Raw genomic sequence first — 17,421 nt, forward strand, 5'->3', positions numbered from 1 at the left:
GGTGAAAGTGGCACTGCGTGGGTGTGAGTGGCGTTGCGTGGGTGATAGTGGGCTTGCGTGGGTGTGAGTGGTGTTGCGTGTCTGAAAGTGGTGCTGTGTGGGTGAAAGTGGCACTGCGTGGGTGTGAGTGGCTTTGCGTGGGTGAGTGGCGTTGCATGTGTGAGTGGTGTTGCGTGGGTGAGTGGCGTTGCATGTGTGAGTGGCGTTGCGTGGATGAGTGGTGTTGCGTGGGTGAGTGGGGTTGCGTGGGTGAGTTGCGTTGCATGTGTGAGTGGCGTTGCATGTGTGAGTGGCGTTGCGTGGATGAGTGGCGTTGCGTGGATGAGTGGCGATGCGTGTGTGAGTGGCGTTGCGTGTGTGAGTGGCGTTGCGTGTGTGAGTGGCGTTGCGTGGATGAGTGGCGTTGCGTGGATGAGTGGCATTGCGTGGATGAGTGGGGTTGCGTGGATGAGTGGGGTTGCGTGGATGAGTGGCGTTGCGTGGATGAGTGGCGTTGCGTGGGTGAGTGGCGTTGCGTGGATGAGTGGCGTTGCGTGGATGAGTGGGGTTGCGTGGATGAGTGGCGTTGCGTGGATGAGTGGCGTTGCGTGGATGAGTGGGGTTGAGTGGATGAGTTGCGTTGCATGGATGAGGTGCATTGTGTGTGTGAGTGGTGTTGCTTGGGTGAGTGGCGTTGCGTGGGTGAGTGTGGTGTTGCGTGGGTGATAGTGGGCTTGCGTGGGTGTGAGTGGCGTTGCGTGTCTGAAAGTGGTGCTGTGTGGGTGAAAGTGGCACAGAGCCTTTGATGTGGCCTGGCGCAGGAGAAATGCTGCTGCTGGGAACAGATGGCCTGGCCGTGAAGCAGGGGGCGGGGCAGCGCTGGGCAAGCCTGTGGGAGGGTGATTGATGCCTTTGATTTATTTATTGATTTATTTTGAAAGTTTTATATAGCGCGAACCAGATCTTTGCAGATATCAGAGCACTTTACAGAGCATACATAACAAGCCATTAGATATGGCGTAATAGTAGGTAATAAGTGGGGAGGGGTAGGCATAGGAGGAAGCACAGTATAACAGTTACATCAATAATGGAAGTGGTACAAAAAAGTGAAAGCATAGACCGACAGGTAAATCAACAACACAAGTAATACAAGTAATCGCAGGGATCGACCAGATAATACATATCGGTGCAGCTACTTAAAAACCAACGTCTTTCCTTGACGTTAGTAGCTCAAGTGTATTTAGCCATGAGGATAGCTTTTACTTCTTTCTTAAAGAGTGTGATGGATGATATGAGCCTGGTTTCAGGAGGGAGTGAGTTCCAGATCCTGGGTGCCATTCCTGAGAAGGAGCGTTTATAAGTTTTTTCCTTCCGGAATCTTCGAGGTTTTAGCAGAAGATTGTTTGTGCCTCTAGTGTTTCTAGAGCCGCCAGAGATTGTCAGCTTCTGGGTGAGGTATCCGGGTGAGCTCAGGTGTACAGCCTTGTGTGTCATGCAGGCGATTTTCAGATGTATTCTGGCTTCAAAAGGCAGCCAGTTCAGAGATTTCAAGTCAGGGGAGATATGCAAGTGTTTTTTTGACCCAGTGATGAGTCTCGCTGCAGCGCTTAGAGAAGCTCTTAGGGGTGCAGTGGTAGTTAGAGGGAGACCGCAGAGAGCGGTGCTGCCGTATTCTATTCGAGGAATGACTAGTGCTTGTACTGCAGTTTGGAAGTCTTTGGCTGGGAGGAAGGGTTTAAGTCTCCTCAAGGTATTGATTTGGTAGTTAGCTCCCTTAGTTGCCTTGCTGATATGTTGCTGCATGTTGAGATTGGTGTCGAGTGTTATGCCTAAAGATTTTGCTGAGTCCACGATGGTGGGTTGGACATTGAGTGCAGTTAGGTGTTTAAGCCAAAGTTGAGTGGTAGTGATCTTCGCTGGAGGTGATATCAGAAGGAACTCTGTTTTCAGAGCATTGAGTTTGAGATGATTATCGGCAAGCCAGGATTGGGTGCTTCTGATCGTTGAGTTCAGGAGGAAAACATCTTTGGGGGATTGTAATTTGAGATATAGTTGGGTGTCATCGGCGTACATGTGGAAGAGAACATTGGATGCTTGTAGCAAGGTGGTGAGAGGTTCCATAACTAGGTTGAACAAAGTTGGGGATAAGGAGGATCCTTGGGGGACGCCTAACGATACAGGTATAGGCGAGGACATCAGGTTGTTGCTCTTGAATTTCTGCGACCTGTTGTGAAGGAAGGAAGTGAACCACTTGAGAACGGTCCCAGATAGACCCATTCTTGTGTTTAAAAGTCTGAGTAAATTCTCATGTTTGACGGTGTCGAATGCTGAAGAGAGATCCAGAAGGATGAGGAGGCAGGTATCATTTTGATCTAGGATTTGAAGGGCGTCGTCTATTATGTGAGTCATAGCAGTTTCTGTACTGTGTCCTGCTCGGAAGCCTGATTGATGAGGGTTGAGGAAATCAAACTGATCAATGTGTTTAGTCAATTGTAGTTGTGCGCATTTTTCCAGGAGTTTAGCGAGAGTGGGAATATTGGTCATGGGACGGTAATTGTTTAGATCAGATGGGTCGGCTGTAGGTTTCTTTAGTAAAGGTGTGACTTGTCCAACTTTGAGTGAGTCAGGGATGGTTCCTTGTTGTAGTGAGCTGTTGATAATTTTAGTCCAGAGTGGAAGGAGCAAAGGGGTGAAGTCTTTGACAGCGTTAGCAGGGAGGGGGTCCATGAGGTGATTGGAAGGTTTCAAGGTGCTGATCATTTTGCTAATTTCCTCTTCAGAGTATGTGTCAAAGGATGACCATGTGGCATTGTTTTTTGGATCATTAGGTGCTATGCTGTGGGGTTTGGAGTAAAGGCTTGCGTCAATGAGATCACTCTTTATGTTGTCAGTTTTTTGGATAAAGAAAGCAGCGAAGTCTTCACAGGAGGGTGCTTCGCGCCTAGTTCTGAGTGGTTGGGGTTGTTCCTTATATTGAGTTCTGATTAGCTCAATCAGTTTTCTCGGGCGGTTTTTTGCTTGGTCGAGCTAGAGGCTGAAGAAGTCAGATTTTGAACGCTTTATTTTCCTGAAGTAGGCGTTTCTCTTTTCCTTCACGGTTTTTAGGTGCACTGCAGAGGGAGCTGATCTCCAAGTGCGCTCTGCCATTAGCATGGCTCGTCTGTCCTCATTCAGACTCCCGTCGTACCATGGATTGGAGATTTTAGCAGAGGCTCTTTTTAGCTGCAAGGGAGCAGCCTAAATAATTATTGAAGTCATGGCGAAGAGATAGTGGTCAGTCAGGGATTGGACGTCCGTGGCGCCGGTAGGAGGGCGTAGGAGGTCGCAGCTGCTAGGGGGTAGGGAGTTTGGGTTGAGTTTTTTCAGGTCTCTTTTCCAGACTTTAGGCTTGGTGGAATGCACCGTGTTGAATTTGACCTTTTCATTGATGAAGACAGTGACAATATGATGATCTGACCAGTCACAGGGTTGGATGATTCAAGTTGGATAGCGTCCTCTTTGGAGATGATAAGGTCGAGGATAGAGCCTTTCTCGTGGGTCGGGTTGTTGCAAAGTTGTTTGAGGTCAAGGGCATTCAGGAAATTTTTAAGACTATTTACCACCGCATCATTGTGATCGTTCCAGTGGAGGTTGAAGTCACCAAGGTATATTTGGGTGAGCTGTCGCCCGGAATTGGTTAAGATCATATCCATGATTTGTTGGGCGAAGGTGAGGTTGTCCCTGGGTGGGTGGTAAATGCCGTAAAGAGAGCATATCGGTTTGCCCTCACTGTTAATATCGAGGCAGATGTATTCACAGGAAGATGGGGAGGGTAGGGAAGGTGTGGTGACTTTCAGAACAGAAAGGTTGTTCCTGTATATGCATGCGATTCCACCACCTATCTTGCCAGACCTGTCAAGTCTGATGATGTGGTAGTTGGGGGGAACCAGAATGTCCATTATAGGTGTAGAAGATTCAGTTAGCCAGGTTTCAGTTAAAATTATTAGGTCAAGGTCCAATGTTAGGATGAGATCAGCGATTGCGGAGGAGTGTCTAGAGGCCGATCTGCAGTTGAGGAGAGTGCATTTGAGACGGGGTGTGTCAAGGGAAGTAGAGGGTACTAGTGAGAGGGAGACTTTTCTAAGGTTATTAGGGACGGAAATGTGGCGATTTGTGGCGATATTAAACACCCCCCCATGACGAAGTTAAACAGTGGAAATTCATTGGAAGAGCAGACTAAAAGTCATGTTTAAGGCTGTGATTCGGATTTTACTAGCACCCTACATTTGATCGTCCTCATTTTTAAGTAGTTGCGTAGTTTGATCTTTTTCAATTCAGTGCATTATGGCCTGATTTTATTTTCCTTTTCATGAAGCTGCTTTCTTCAGCGGCCACCATCCGTTCGAGTGATTAAGTGCTCAGAGCTGGGGAGGGGCCTATGCTGCTGCGGTCAGAATTGCAGGCACTTTTCAGCAGTCCATGGTTCAATAACCGATACCTCCTCTACAGTGCGGCGTGAGTCTTCCTCAGACTGTTTGCCATGACTCATTCCGGTGTCCAGGAAAAGCATCCTTCATGGTCACTGGCGGCGCTAGTGCTCTCTCCGCTGCACTTAGTAATTTTCAAGGCGCTGGAGAAAAGTCAGGGGGCCGACACAAGGTTTGTTGTCAACTGTGGCCCAGGGAAAAGAATAGCGGTTTCTAGACATGGGAGATCACTTGGGTCAGGACGACAATGCAGGCGGTGGAAGGCACCCTGTGGCCCAGGGAAAAGAATAGCGGTTTCTAGACATGGGAGATCACTTGGGTCAGGACGACAATGCAGGCGGTGGAAGGCACCGTGCAAAATTACATGGCTGAAAAGGGTGGCGTCTTGTACACGGCCAGCTGTGGGTCTTGGGGGATTCTTTCCTCTCACTGCATGCAAGGCAAGGGAAACTGAGAGTACGGCCGGCCTGCGGCCGGCCATGAATAATTAGGGGAGGAGAAGCCCTAGGGGAGGAGAAGCCCTTTGATGTGCTGGGCTGTATAGAGTGCAGGCATGGTGAAAGGAGATGCGTGGAGGATGGGGGCGGGCTTGGGAAACTGAAGGGGCGGGCTTGGGAAACTGAGAGTACGGCCGGCCTGCGGCCGGCCATGAATAATTAGGGCAGGAGAAGCCCTTTGATGTGCTGGGCTGGCCCTGAATGCGCGTGCTTGTTCACGTGAACTTCATGAAAACCGCGGGGCTGAAAGCCCTTAGTTTGACGATGTTTTCGCCACTTGAATTCTCGCTCCGCTCGATGCGCTTGCGCACATCGATAGGTCGTGAGACCTAAAAACTGCCAATACAGAGTTAACGTACTCTTCAGAAAGTTTGCCTACTCCTGGCAGCAAGGAAATGGGCCGATAGCTAGCCCATTCCTCCGGGTCAAGATTTGTCTTTTTCAAAAGAGCTTTAACTCTTGCCTGTTTCCATAACAAGGGAACCTGCCCCGTTAAAAGAGAAGAGTTTATCCCATCCTGAATAACTGGAGAGACTATTTCTTAGAGCATATTAAGAATGGCAGGGCGGGCGGGATCAACAGGAGAGTCAGATTTTAGTGTAGTCTAAGAAGTCCCTGCAGAATGGAGACCGTCAGGGGGAAACTCTTCCAACACGGCTTGTTGTTTACAAAGGAGAGGATCAATTGGTTTGTGAAACCTTGGGAACCTTGACGGAAAAGAAACTTGCTGTTTCATCACATCACCGTTGGGCACTGTCAGGATCCAAAGCAGGACTAGGAGGTGTGGTAAGAGTTTATGCAATTTAAAAAATTTCCAGAGGGGAATTAGACCGATACACTATCTTTTCATGATAAAAACTAGTTTGAGCAAGTTTTATTTAATTTTTATAAAGTTTAAGTGATGCTCTTTAACTACGTTTACTACTATTTGAAAAATCTTTCCTCCATTTCCTTTCGTATCGTTTACACGCTTGTTTAAGCTACCTACGTTTCTGATAATACCAGGGGTTTTTGTTAGGTCCCAGTCGATGACCAAATGTAACCCTTGGGAGGACTAAATTCAAGGAGGAGTCCAGCCAACTATTAAAATCATCATTAGCGACTGTAGGATTGGGGTGAGGTAAGGGAATAGAACTTTTTAAGTTGGTTGCCCAACTTTCAGCAGAAAGTTTAGACCAACTATGACCACATTTGTTAGTTCTAATAGCAGGCCGTAGAGAATCTTGAGGAGTCCAGGTAAATGAGAGTAAAAAGTGATCTGACCAAAGAACCAGAGTGGACTCAGCCATTATAAGGTCCTGAAGATTAGTGAATAGGGGGTCAAGTAAATGTCGTAAGTTATGGGTGCGACCTTGCACTCTTTGCTTAAATTGAAAAGTTTCTAGGCCATCAATAAGGTCCTGAGTGATGGTAGAATTCAAATCATCAAAATGTATATTAAAATCACCCAAAAGAGAAAAATTTGAAGATAAACTAGCACAGTTAGCAGCGATATCAAGAAGTTCTTTACCAAAGTCTCCCAATACTCCTGCGGGGTGGTATATTAAAATCCCTGAAAAAGTACAGGTAGGAGAAAAACTAACTGAGAAAGCTAAGCTCTCACAATCAGGTAACGGGTTCCTGGTGGTTCTACAATTATTCTTATTTTTGTAGATGACAGCAATTCCTCCACCACGCCCACTATCACGGTCTTGCCTACAGACGGCATAATTTGGGGGAAGAGCTTGCATTAGAGCAACATCTGAGTCCTTATTTAACCAGGTTTTAGTCAGAAAAAGAATATCTGGACTCAAATCCTCAAGAAGTAAATACATTTCTGAAATTGCTTAAATTTAAAATCACAATGAGGGTATGACTTACTCCATTCAACCGAGGTCATACCATGCGTACATTCACTCTTGGTCTCACCTCTAAGCCTTATAAACTGTTCCCTATTATAACAATAATCGGCTAAAGTGAATTTAACAGGGATCCTGGCCCCTGGGCCCAAACTGGCCCAAACCTCCGCGCGTATGCTGCGCGGAAGAGTAATCGGCTGACTTTAAAGCCAGCGTGTCAGCGTGGAAAAAACTGGAATGCTGACCTGAATTCCAAGAAGAAGCGTGAGGTCCCCCCGAGGATTCAACACAGCTCATAAGTGCCTCCAAAGTCAATTAACACTGAAAATACAGAACAGTCACTTTCTAATACTTTGACCATGAGGTACCACAGTTCTCCAGTGGGTGCCACTGCTCAAGCTTCCCTCATGTTACCACCATACAACTTTCCCCCAAGGAATCTTGCATGGTACCACGGTACACTGAGGATGAAGCTTGAGTAGCGGCTCTCGCAGTAGTACTATCGTACCCGCAAGAAAATAAAGAAAGAAAAACTAAAAGTGCGTTGGGTGTCCATGGGGTTTTTCCACAGGGCCTGGCTCGGCCAACCTCTCCCCCCACACTGAAATAAGGCTGTGCACAGAGAGGGATTTGACAGTCTGAGGGTAGGGGTGGCGGAACTCGTGGAGTTTCACACTGTGGAATTCTGCAGTTACCTGATAACTCTGCTGGGAGCTTGTACTGTGCTGCTAAATCAGCACGAATGGCAGACGTTATGCATCGGAGGGAACTGCATCTTTGCTGCCACTCAATTTGATTTTCTACTCCACCCCGACCTCCCGCATTGGGAACATCTCACTGGGTGCCACGCTAGCACCTGAAAATCATGCTAGGGGATGCCGTAACATTGGTGAGCCACAAATGCACTTGCAACTTACTGTTGGTGAGTTGTGTGCGAGGAAAACTCTGCAGCGGTATTTAACGGAATTTACCACCTACTCCTTACTGTGGGTGAAAAGTGTGGCTGCAGGCCATGGCCAGGCACTGTGACCAACCTTACGGTGTGTATGGCAAAAGCTGTGTGGGGCAGGTGAGTTGGCTGAATACAATCGAAATTCCCTAGAAATTCACCCCCCAAAAAATGTCATGGATAAAGTGACATTATTGTTATATATGCTAATATGGTCTTATCTTACATTTGAAAAAAAAAAACTTGAAATTCACTGAAAATGCCAACGCTTAAGGTGATGATAGAGTGCCTCATTACAATGATGAGCGGAAAGCCTCCGACCACTGGCCGGAGGCTTTCTGGTTGACATGGGGGGTTTACAGTCGGACCGCCGTATTAGGATGACAATGGAAGAGTGAAACCTGCAGGGGGATTCACAAAGCCTGTCGGAAGAGGAGCAAAATTGTAATCCCTTTAATGACTCAAGAGCCTGCCTTGGCTCTGCTGTCGGGATTACAATGATGGTTTTTGACAGCCTTTCTGACATGAAAGGCTGTCGGAAACTGATTTTGGGGGACCTAGTAGGGCCCTATTCCGCCCCTGGTGACTAATTTATTAGCAACACAAAAAATGCATTTCCTATTTAAATGCTGACTTAACTGTAACTATCCCGATTTTCTCGCCAGCTGGGAGCAGACTTGTGTTCCATTTTCTTGAAAAAAACAAAAGCAAAAGTGGGAAACATAGTTTACAACACGGGGATTACATTGCGATGCTATTGCATTGCGGTTTTCACAACGCAATTCGTTACAACGACTTGCACTAGATAGTGCTCTAGGACAAGGAATAGTATAATTTACTATCCCACACCTTCCCTATTGTACATAGACTAGAGTTGGAATACTAAATTATGCTACTCCTAAGTTCAGCTCCCTCCAACGCAAGTCGTTGTTACGACTTGCGTTGTAAAAACCGCATTGTAATTTACCGCAATGTAAATGTATGCTTTCTACTGTCATAAATCCGCTAAAGCAACCTCAACAGGCACGTTTTTCTTATTGATAATTTAATTGCAAATGTTGCAGTGACATTATCAATGATGTCAGGAGTAATATGAATGATAATTAGCAGTGTATGGAGAGGGAGCAAGTTATAATTAACTTAGGGCGCAAGTTATAGTTAACTGAGATCATTATAACTGGTAAATTTCAGTGGCTTTGTACATTTAAAATGTTACGTTGTCACTGACCTAAGATGGCTGTCACATTATTGTTGATGCGGTGGTAGTCAAACACATCTCTCCAAGAAATCTGTCAGGTCCATGGATCATTGACAGTGTGATATATACAAAGTTGTTGTGCATTAATTACTCAAGAACTGCTTAACAGATTTACACTAAATCACACAAGCATGGTTTCTGGGCCAAGATCTAGGTTTCTGCCAAATTTTGTGGAAGTCCATCCAATGGTCTAGGCTGTAAATGCGCCTAAAGTTTCTATGGAAAAATTAATTGGGAATAGATATTTTGGGACCCAGACCCATTTTTCTTTTCGCTTGAAGGATCACCCAGAAACGTTCCAGGAAAGAGCTGAGGAGTTTTAGTATTTTGTGAATATTTTGTAAAGACTCGTCAAACTGCGCCAAAGATAAAAGCAGACGTAAAACTATATTTTGTTTGGAAACACAATCCTAACTATAACTATCCAGTGGTGACCACACCTGGGTAATATATATATATTGGATCGTGTTTCCAAAGGAAATACATGTTATTGTTTGCTTATATCTTTGGTGCCATTTGACGAATCTTCACAAAACTTTCACCCCCAAAAATATATAGATATCTCATGCATACTTCTTCTATCTTGCAAAAGACAGAAAAAGAATGTAGAGTAGCACTCTGGCGCAGAACTAGCAAAGAAAAACTGCTTTTATTATCCCAAAAATATTGTTTCAACATACTGAGTAAAAAAACATGGTTGACGTTTTTCGCCAGTGTTCCTTCATCTGGGCCATTACACTCATTCAATGAACTTCATGATGAGGACAAATCTGTTCTTTTTTTCCTTGTTCCTTGCAACAATCAACTAGACAACAATCAACTAGACCTCCACCTTTCTAATAACAACAAAGGAAAGAAGCAAGTATCATTTTCACCAAGTGAATTAAAGACACCGTTAAAAACTTGACAAATCTCACCATATTTGCGCCAAGAATTATAAACATAATCCTGACACCTCCTCATATTTTCAATAGCACTAAATGTATTTATTGCTATGGAAAACATGTGAGGAATGTACAATCAACAGTTTCACGACGTGTCTTTGCAGCCTAACATTCACATTCTATCAGATTTAATAATAAAACATTTTCAGCTCTTGTGTAATTATTTTCGTTAAGCTTAAAGTGACAGGTGCCTCCTCAATTGCTCATGTTTAAATTGTTCTGACTATACAATATAGCTGTTGCCTTGAATCATCCTAAAAGTACCATATATGTGTAAGACATCTATATATATATCTTAGCTATATCAATTTATAACTATATATTTTTTAATAAAAAAAACAAAAGTTAAAGGGAAGTTATACGTAGGTCTTCCAAAAATAAAAAACTACAAACGTAAATTCAAACAAAAAGAACACACTGGAATTCAAAGTGATTTAACATGCATCACCACATATTTCACATATCATTATATCATATATCATTAGTGATATAATATGTGGGGTCATAAACAGTGCATCATAGAGGTACAAGTTATGCTTAGGTCTAATATACATAAATGGTGGATTCTAATGTTTTTTTATTTGTTTCAAAATACCCTTTTTTTAACTGAAGGTCTGTGCAACTCCACTTCAACTTTTGTTTTTTTGCAGCGAATTTCTGATTTCTTTTTAAATATAAATGAATATCTTACTACCTTACTTAAGTATAACGCTACTTTAACCCTTTTTTCAGTGAATTTCTCTGTCTACATCTGCCGGCCAACCCCCCATGCACAGACCTAGGCCAGAACCTGCACTCAAACCACTGAGGGAGGCCAACACCCTTCAACTGCCAACCAGTCACAGATCATTTTTTCTGATCGCGCTGGACATCCACAAGAGCAAAGGTGTCTGTCCGACCACACAGGGCTGTGCTGGGTTCTGAGGCACACCCACGAGAGCTGTCAAATACTGTAGGGAGGGTACAGCTAGACCAGCGTACCGAAAAGTAAAAACATTGCCTGACCACAAAGAACAGGGGCCTCAGGGTAACCCTAGCCTGCCCCCAAAACATTTGGTGCTAATCTGTTCAGGAATTTTTGAGAAATGTGTGCTTAAATAGTTGCTTGGGTTGGGCTTGAAGGGGGTAAAAAAAATTGGATAATGTGGACAGTTGGTCTTGCAGGAGTCCCGTGGTACCACAAATAAAAAAATAATAGAGAATTCTAATTGGCCAAGGGAGCTTTTTTTCCTGTCAGCTCTTTCAGTACTGTGGGATCAGTGCAGGTCCAGAATTATCCAGTTGGTTGCAACCCAGAGAAAAATGTTAGGGACACCTTGACCCCCAGCACTTGTTGGAGGGACCCAGTGGGAATCCCAGCAGGAATCTCCCAGGGGTGAAAATTGAAGAAACAAATGTGTGTGCCACCGGTACCATGATACATCCGCAGGACCCAGCACGACCCTCCCATGAATTGAATTGAATCTGCACCTGTATAGCGCATGGCTACCCAAGGGCATCACAGCGTTTATTGTGACACCTTGAAACATAAACTGATCATGGAAGGAGGAAGGTTTTAAGCTGCTTCCTAAATCTAAGGTAGCTAGATTCTAGTCGTAGATACTCTGGAAGCTGGTTCCAGAACTTGGCTGCATTATAGAAAAACCGCCGACTGTCAGATCTCGAACCCCTTTCCCGTCTACTTCCTCTCTGTCACCGTCTCCGTAGGTGCAGAAACCAGACCTACGGAGTCCCGAAGCGGCTTGGAATGAACTACACATCCCGGCAAGCCGTATTACGCGGCGCACATGTGACGCAGAGGCAAGCGCACACCCGGAAACAAAAAGACGTCGGAGACCTGCGGCGGTGCCGATTATTCAGCTGAACACGGAGTGTCTGGTGCTGGCGTATGGGTAGCGGTAAGCCGTTCTAGGAGGTCTGGATCCTTCATTGTGTTTGAGGGAGTCTTGTGCTTGGTATTGAACACGCAAGCTGCGTGTTGTTCTGTTCTTGGTTAAGCGTGTTGGTAAGGACGCACAAGCAGCGTGTTGGAAAGAGCTGCAACTATCTTTTGATCTTGCTTTGTGTGTACGCGCGGACTGCGTGTGAACACTTCTGTGACATTTATCTCTCAAGAGAGAGAAAGGACTTTATGGGTTCACGAACATTTGGCTCTGCTGAACTATGATGTGGGTTGCAAGAATCATTGACAACTAAAGTGTATGCGGAGCCACAGCCTGTTTGAACCATTGTATATTTACATTAAGAACTGGGGATGAAATGCAAAGCAGAAAACGTTAAGGCGTATTAACATTGACTGCTGTTCTTTCCTGTTTATTTCCACAACCCTGGTTTGCTTTATTTTCTGTGCAGGAGAATCAGAGAGAGAGATACATTAAGCAAGGGTTCTGTGCTGATAGGTGAGCCGTTTTGAACACTACCTACTAATTAGGTGTGAATGAGCATTGTGTTGGTATTCAAGTGCAGGGATTCATATTGGTTCCTTTTTTACCTTTTCCTACAGCAAAACAGTAGCCCTGGTATTCCCTCACGTCTCGTCTCCTTGCATATAATCCCCAACCTTTCCCCTCTCCAGGTAGGAAAGAAGGATAATCAAGTACCCTACATGTCTAGATAGAAGAAGTGCGAAAACAGCGGGTGAAAGGGGGGGGCTTCTCCTTTAATGGTTTGTTCCTTTCTCGTTTCAGATCTCCCTCCCCGCTGCTCCCTTCCTTTCCTTCCCTGGGGGAATTGCTTTTATGGTCCGTGTATATTTCGGACGTAGAGGTGGTTCTTCGAGGGGAGGTAGAGGTCTTGCAACACAGCTCCGAAGAGATAGAGGCAGAGCCTGACAGAATAATCGGCCCAAGTAGTTTCTCTCTTCTCGGCTGTGTTGGAAGACACCATGACAACATTGGATGATGTCATGGCTGCACTAGTGCAGGTTCAAACTGAACTCGCAGCTTCTAATAGAGAGGTGGCGGCTGCCCGAGCCGAGAACGCCCAATTAAAAGCTAGAATGGATCAGACCCTTACACCCCAGGCCGTGGGAGGAGGGAGTCAAGGTCCGTCAACCAATGTCACAGTAGAAATGCCGGCTCAAATCCCCTTAGCCCCACCAGAGCGATTCCACGGGGATAACAGCAAGGTACAGGTGTTTCTTACACAAGTGTTGTTACACTTCATGTGCAAACCAAAGATGTTTGCCACAAACCAAGCGAGAGTCGCGTTTTTGATCTCACATCTAGGGGGTGAAGCAGCTCAATGGGCAGTCCCCATAGTACGAAGGGATGACCCATTACTATACGCATGGGAGGACTTCCGTGAGGCATTTGAGAAAACCTTTGATAGGAGGGCTGAGACCTTTTCGGCTGATAGGGACCTGCTTAAATTGAAACAAGGCGGTTCAGATCTAGTGACCTATCTGAACAACTTCCGCCGGCTAGTGGCCGAAACAGAGTGGCCTGAAAACAAACAATCCGCCCTGTTCTATCAAGGCCTGAATGACGACCTTAAAGACGTCTTGGCGCAAATAGACCCCCAGCCTAGAACATGCTCCGCCCTGATTGAACTTACCTTACGCCTGGATCACAGGTTGAAAGAACGTAAAGGGGAACATAAAACCAAAGACAAAACTGTGTTACCTTATGAATATGCAGGGCATGGAGATAAACCAGCCTCATCCTCGGAAGCAATGGATATTGGAGCAGTCCGTGCTTCATTAACGCTTAGTGAGAAGAACTATCGTCGGAAACAGGGTCTTTGCCTGTACTGCGGGAAAAAAGGTCATTTTTTGAGGGAATGTCCAGTGAAACCCAAACCAGGCAGGGGAAGAGGCGGACCGGTAGCAGCAGGAACCTCTAACACGGACCCGGAAAACTGCAAAGCTTGAAGGTGGGCGAAGGGGAACCATCAAGCAAAATATCCATCCCTTCCATTACCCCAGAAACCAACTCAGACCACACGCATCTATTTCTGCATATGTCTATGGTGATTGCGTCTAGGGAACGGAGCATCAGAGCAATGATCGACTCAGGTGCTACCGGATGTTTTATGGACTACTCCGAAGCAGAGCGCCTCGGGGTGCTGTTGATCACAAAAGAACATCCAGAAACGGTTTATGCAGTAGATGGCAAGGAGCTGAAAGCAGGACCCATACGGTATCACACTCCGGACTATGTTTTGTCCTATCAAGGAAGTCATCATGAGGAGATTTCATTTAACATCATCGAAGCGCCTCAATACGGCATCATATTGGGACTCCCGTGGTTGAAGAAGCATGAACCTCAAATCCATTGGACGTCAGGCGAGGTGTCCTTCCGATCCATCTTCTGTAAGGAACATTGTTTTCAGGAAAGGCTGAACCCCTCATGTGCCTTGGCTTTGGTGAGACATGTTGCTACCGCAGCAGAAAAAGAAGTCACTCTTCCCTCTTGCTACAAGGCATACGAGGAAGTATTTAGCGATGTGAAGGCGGAAAATCTCCCTCCCCATAGGTCATATGATTGCCGGATCGACCTTCTTCCCGGGTCTGTGGTGCCCAATAGCAGGATTTACGCCCTCACACTGCCGGAAAACGAGGTACTACGTGCCTACCTGGATAAATATTTGGCCCTTGGGTTCATCAGGCCTTCCAGGTCCCCAGCAGCGTCGCCTCTATTTTTCATTCCGAAGGCGAACGGTGAGAAAAGATGTTGTATAGACTACCGTGCTTTAAATGCCATCACGGTGAAAAACCAATACCCCTTGCCCTTGATACCGGTCCTGTTGGAACAAGTCCGTTCAGCCACTGTGTACACAAAACTGGACCTGAGAGGGGCATATCACCTCGTCAGAATCCGACATGGGGACGAGTGGAAAACCGCATTTAAAACGAGGTATGGGCTATACGAATACCTCGTAATGCCCTTCGGATTATGTAATGCCCCGGCGGCGTTTCAATTCTTCTTAAATGAAGTACTACGAGAATACCTGGATCGCCATGTAGTAGTCTACATCGACGACATATTGATTTATTCCGACTCCATGGAAGAACATGAGGAACATGTAAAACAAGTATTGGGAGCATTGCTTGCACACCACTTATACTGTAAAATTACAAAATGCGACTTCCATGTGTCCACAGTGGAGTTTCTCGGTGTCATGCTCACTCCATCGGGACAAGTGATGGCTGAGAGGAAAGTCAAGGCTATTACGAACTGGCCTCGACCTTGTAATGTAAAGGACATACAGTGCCTGCTGGGATTTGCCAATTTTTATAGGAGATTCATCAGAAATTTCTCCAAACTGGTGACCCCGTTAACCCGCCTGACGAGAAAAGATGTTCCCTTTGAGTGGGACCAGGAAGCACAGCAGTCGTTTGCACAGCTAAAAGCCTCTTTCTCCTCTGCGCCTATTTTGATACATGCCAACCCCGAATTACCGTTTGTTGTTGAAGCCGACGCCTCAGAGTACGCTATTGGCGCCGTCCTTTCACAACGGAAAGAAGACACTGGTGTGCTACACCCTATTGCTTTTATGTCACGGAAATTGAGTGTGGCTGAGGGTAACTATACCATCGCCGAAAAGGAACTGTTGGCGATTCGTGATGCCTTCCTGGAATGGAGACACTGGTTGCTGGGTGCTAAACAGCTGGTTACTGTTTATACAGATCACAGAAATCTGCAGTTCATGCGGGACGCAAGACATCTTACCCCACGACAACTTCGATGGATGTTGTTTTTTGAAGAATACAGGTTTGTGGTAACTTTTCGGCCAGGCTCAAGCAACAAAAAAGCTGATGCGCTTACTCGCCAAGAACTTCCCAATCAACAGTCCTTACCCCCTGAGCGAGCAATAATCCATCCTGCTCAAGTGATCGGCGCAACAGAATCACAAGCCTTTCTCACAGGAGTGAGTAAAGGAGTACAGACGTGTGTGTGGAGGACTTGGCTACACCATCACCCTGAATGGAGAATGAAACATGGAGTGCCCGTAAAAGGGAATCAGGTATTAATCCCAACGATTCCGTTACGAAAACTGGCGTATTCCTGGTGTCATGACACCCCTTGTGCGGGACACATGGGATATGTAAAGACTCTGGAGAAGGTGTTGAGACAGTTCTGGTGGCCTTCGGTGAGACCTGATGTTCGTAAGTGGGTGAGTGAGTGCAGGACGTGTGCACAAATGAAATCCGACAGACAACAACCTCAGGGTCTACTCCAGCCTATGCCCACGCCGGAACAACCTTGGGAGCTGTTTTCAGTGGACTTCATAGTGGGGCTCCCCAAGGATCAAGGAAACACAGCCATTATCGTTGTCATAGATTATCTGACGAAGATGGGTCACTTCGTGGCATGTAAGCAGGTCCCTACGGCTGGTCAGTTGGCTCACCTTCTTTTGGTTCATGTTATAAGGCTACACGGTCTTCCACGCGATATAGTGTCCGACAGAGGGGCCCAATTTACGGCCCGTTTCTGGAAGACCTGGTGTGCAGAACTGCAAATTAAGTCCTCTCTGTCCACCAGTTTCCATCCGCAAACTGATGGGCAGACAGAGAGGCTTAATCAGACACTTAAGCAGTATTTGCGTTGTTATGTACGGAACAACTCGGATGCATGGGTGGACTGGTTGTGGGTGGCAGAGATCGCCTACAATAACACTGTACATTCATCCACACAACATACCCCTTTCTTCTGCACCTATGGGCATCACCCCAGGTTCACTCCTTTGCTACTGCCCAGTACGTGCAACACGCTTCCGGAGGTAAAACACAGGCTGTTGCGGCTACGCAAGGTCTTGCTCGCCGCCCGTAGGAATCTGATTCGGGCCAAATCGGTGTACAAAAAACATGCCGATAAACACCGTAGACCGAGCCCTGTGTATAAGTGTGGTGATTTGGTATGGTTGTCCACGAAACACATCAGGTTTCGGAAACATAGCGTGTTTAATCCTAAATTCATAGGCCCCTACAAGGTTGTGAAACATGTCAATCCGGTGGCGGTGCGTTTGTGCCTTCCGAAGCACCTTAGGATTCACCCGGTGTTTCATGTTTCCTTGTTGAAACCATCCTTGTGCCCCCGCCGTCGGGCGCCCTTGCCTGTTTGGGTGCAGCAGGACCAGGAGTATGAAGTGCACAGTGTCTTGGACTCCAAACGGGTGAGGGGGCGTTTGTACTACTTGTTGGCTTGGAAAGGATTTGGTCCGGAGGAACACTCATGGGAACCTGCTGATGCGGTGCATGCCCCTAGGCTGGTGGCCAAATTCCATGCGGCTCACCCGGATAGTCCTGTGTGAGTCCGGGACCCTTTTGGAGGGGGGGATGTACTGTCAGATCTCGAACCCCTTTCCCGTCTCCTTCCTCTCTGTCACCGTCTCCGTAGGTGCAGAAACCAGACCTACGGAGTCCCGAAGCGGCTTGGAATGAACTACACATCCCGGCAAGCCGTATTGCGCGGCGCACATGTGACGCAGAGGCAAGCGCACACCCGGAAACAAAAAGACGTCGGAGACCGGCGGCGGTGCCGATTATT

The sequence above is a fragment of the Lissotriton vulgaris genome, chromosome 4_1 (genome assembly GCF_964263255.1).
Source record: "Lissotriton vulgaris chromosome 4_1, aLisVul1.2, whole genome shotgun sequence".
NCBI classification, from domain to species: Eukaryota; Metazoa; Chordata; class Amphibia; order Caudata; family Salamandridae; genus Lissotriton; species Lissotriton vulgaris.